Here is a 3841-nt window from a genome sequence, read left to right as displayed (position 1 = left end):
AGAGAGAGAGAGAGAGAAATAGAGAGAGAAATAGAGAGACAGACAGACAGAGACATAGAGCCACAGATGTGGATAGTGATAGATTCTCTCAGGGATCCCCTTGAATACCCAGGCCGGTATTTAACCTCTGGGTAATGAGAATAATACTAAATCACTGTGTCTCACTGAGGCATTTGCAGAAACACCTTGGAGGTGATAGTTATAAAAAAAGCATATCTCTTTTCTTTAAGGAAGCCTACAAAGAGGATGAGAAAATGGAGGCCCTAATTCAAAGGGATCTAGCTAATTACCTGCAGTCCTCTCTGTCCCTCTCAAGAGGCAGCGTTCTGTGTCTTCCGGCTAAGTGAACTCCCTGTTTCCATCTAGGGATTCCTAAAACGGACTAAGGTAACTGTCTGTGACACTCAAGTCATTGATTGGATTGGTTCCCCAATAAGCTGTCTCCGAAAAATCGTTATGAATGAACTCCAACAACTAAGTCACCCCGTTGGCTCTGTCCCCTGAGGTCAAAACCTGCAAGCTGATGTGACAGGAAATTTTCGCTGAAACCTTCTGAAAAGTAGAGCAGGTACGGTCACATCCTTTTCAAATCTTTCCCATTTCCAAAGAGTAACTCCTCATATGAATTAGAGGTATGAGCCTTCTCCACAGTCAGGTGAGGTTGATGATCTCTGATAAGTTCGCCTTTGGTCCACCTTTCCTGGCCAGGAAGCCCTTATCCTCCCACAGGAAGTCAAGTCACTCTAGCTGTTGTCACTTGTAAAGTGTTCCTCCTCTGCCTTCTGCCTGCTCCAGTCCTTTGCCTTGAGTTCCTAGTATGTGCCTTCAAGACAGCTTTCCACTTGTCTGAAATCTTTTCCTATCTCTATCCTTTCCCCATTAGAGTTGAGAGTAAAAGAGTTGAATTCCTTGTTGATTTAGTCTGACATCCTGAGGCAGCCTTGTTTTGGGAAGCCCCTAGTTGAGCCTTATCCCATGGGAAGTTGCTTTCAGGAAACTGTTGGACTGATCTTTGTCTTAGACTGAACAACAACAAGTCGTGAAGCAGCCAGTGAGAATCCCTGGACAAGGCCAAATCTGAAGTCCCTTTCGGTCTTCTTGGATTGTCCTGTCCCTTCCAGGTTGCTCTGAGGTAGCCGAGCCTCTGCTATGGCATCTAGGCCTCTCCCAGGCATTTGAGAGTTTGGGTAGTGCAGGTCGCATGTGAGTGAGGACATGAGTCCTGTCCCTTGCCCTAAATCTGTGTGAGCACCCTGCCTTCGGTAGTTGAGTGGAAATCGTAGCACTGAGGTTCTGTGTGACTTGCCAGGTTAGTCTTTCTATCTTGATTAAAGGGCATAATTTTCATACCTACTTTGAGTTATTTTTTCAGATGATCACCTGTTTACCCTGAAGGATTTCATTTGTTCTCCTCTACCCCTCCGAAGAGCAAATTCGGGGTCCCATAATAAAAATGGACAAAAATCTGCTTTGGAAATGGTCAGAATGCAATAGTAGGATTTGGGTAGGAGGTGAACACAAGACTAGTCTTTCCATGAAGTGGTTTCTGTCCTGCTTTTTTCAGATGCTGCAGTATACTTTGTGCCCAGAAAATGACAGTGAATGACTGTGCTGATGTCCTCAATGGCAATGAAGTGGTCGAGAAATATTTACGAAGCACCTCGTATGTGTGAGTCCAGAGGCTAGGACCTGGGGACATGGAGGCAATCATTCAATGCACTCTGGATGCCAGGAGCTGAAATCCTTTTGGTGGAGAAAACTTGTGTGTATGTGAAGGAGGAGCTGTAAATATTTGGGTCCAGAGAGCTGAGGAAAATCCTTAAGTAGGGCAAGGTGTCATGTTGAGTTTCCAAGGAAAGTAAGAATTGGAAGGGGCAGAAGTGAGAATCGATGGAATTGCAAGGCACCATGAAGAAGTGAATGGAGTAGAAGGGATTTGTTGTGTATGAAGAGTACGGGGAAGGAAGTATGCCCGAGTCTTAGAATACACAGTATGAAAGGCCATATGATAACTGTAGATGGGTCAGTTGTAGGTGTTTCTAAAGGGTAGTCAGAGGCACAGTGGTTTCGATTTGATCCGAGAGCCAATAGTGATGCAGCGGAATTTTTTGAAGCCCAGAATGGACTTTGAGTGTCTACTCCCCCTCCCTCACTCTCTGTCTGTCTCTCTTTCATCTCTCCCTCCGACCCTCCCTGCTTCCCTCCCTCCCAACCACAGGGGCTTGGGGCAATGTTTTCCTTTCCAAGTGACCAAAATCTGAGAGGAGGCTAAGTGGGCCCCTTTTCCCAGCAGGTCTCTGCTCTTGTTCCCTCCCCCAACCTTTTGGGTGACAGCTAAGGAGGACAGTCCACAGGACAATAGTTTTGTAGTCAGAGCTCCTGGATGGCAAAGTCCAACTATGGTCTTCCTCTGCCTCCCAGTTCTCTCTTGGCTGGCTCTGGTATGCCCTGAGGTTCAGGTTGGTGGGGAGTTAAGCCCAGCTTCTGTGAGGTCACTGGCTTTGTTAGCAAACATTCCCTTGTTGCTATGACAATGGGGCCCAAAGCTCACTCTCAGTCAGGTGAATGTTGCTCTGCTTGGCACTGTACTTTCCAAAGAGGATACTGGTGAATGGAGTGGATTGAATCCATTGTCCTCACCCTGCCCTGCCATGTCTTTGAGCAAAGAGAGAATGTCGTATCATCTTTGTCACCGGGGCTCCCCTCATCCGTGGTCTTCTGGCACAGGTTTCCCATGAACTGATTGAATATCCGTACCTCTGTTCACACTGTCCTCCCGCTCTACCTCTGCCTCCCGGAATCCTGGATGGAGGCCCAGGTACTATGTCAAAGCCTGCGGAAAGCCCTCCCTGACCCTTACCCCTTATCCGTGAGGAAGAATCCTTTCCCTTTGGCTATGAAATCAGAGAGTTAAGTTCTGGCCGTGAAAAGGGACCTCCAAGGCCTCCTACCCTTGTTTCAAAGGGGAAGAGTAGTGAAGGTGTAAAAGAGGAAGATCCTTAGGCTGGGGGTCCTCCAGGCCTTGAGGGGAAGTGCTCAACAATTGGGTTGGAAACAACCCTTGAGAATGCCATGTTAGAAAACATCAAGAGGAGTCTTGTAGGTCCCACAGTGTTTCTCGCCTTGCCCTTTGAGTGTCTCCTTTAGGGACGGCCCTTCCAAAATGATTGGGTGTATGGGCAACCAGACCTGAAAGCAAGAATTTCTAGGTTCCAATATGGCTTCAGACTAACTGTCTGGCAAGTCATTCATAACCCCCATCATTTATCCCTTACCACTCTTCTGCCTTAGAACGGCTCCACAGACTTGATTCTAAGACAGAAGGGAAGGGTTTCCAGAAAAGCAAAGGAAAGAAGTGCTGCCCCGTACATGGCTCATGGAGTAGCTGTTCAAAGCTGTTTTTCCCTTTTTCCCTAGGCTGGGAAGAAGTTCTACAGACTCTAAGGATTCCCAGGAGTGGCCCTAAGCAGCCCTTGATGCTAGAGGGAGAAGAGGAGGCAGCAGCCACAGGTTAGTCTTTGACAGGATGAGAGGCAGCCAAGAGAGAAGTGGGAGCCCCAGGAGGACCATAGTTTTTCTCGGAGGAACTCATGACGATTACAAAATGACGGTCCTGCTGAGTATCCTCCTTAGCCCTCATCCAAATGGTTGAAGGAGGGGGCGAGAGGGGAGGCCTGGTGAGGAAAGGGGCCCACTTAGCTTCCACTCAGCTTTTGGTCACTGTTAAACCAAAAAGACTATCCCAAGCCCCTGTGGTGCGGTTTGAGGTAGGAGTCAGACACAGACCCAATGTCACACAGATTGTCAAGTATTCCAATCCAGGAAAACCTTGACGCTGTCT

At 47.7% G+C, this 3841-nt stretch overlaps 1 long non-coding RNA gene across 1 annotated transcript; it reads left to right on the top strand.

The window, feature by feature from the left end:
- Positions 1-15: 15 nt before the first annotated feature.
- LOC123231342 lies at positions 16-2786 on the top strand. The gene is made up of 3 exons (XR_006505106.1): positions 16-568; positions 1565-1669; positions 2668-2786. It is a non-coding gene; the product is annotated as an uncharacterized LOC123231342 (long non-coding RNA).
- The last annotated feature ends 1055 nt before the right edge of the window (positions 2787-3841 follow it).

This window comes from Gracilinanus agilis, chromosome 1 (genome assembly GCF_016433145.1).
Source record: "Gracilinanus agilis isolate LMUSP501 chromosome 1, AgileGrace, whole genome shotgun sequence".
NCBI lineage: Eukaryota > Metazoa > Chordata > Mammalia > Didelphimorphia > Didelphidae > Gracilinanus > Gracilinanus agilis.
The sequence above is the reverse complement of the archived record's forward strand: the minus strand, read 5'-3'. Positions and strand labels throughout refer to the sequence as shown.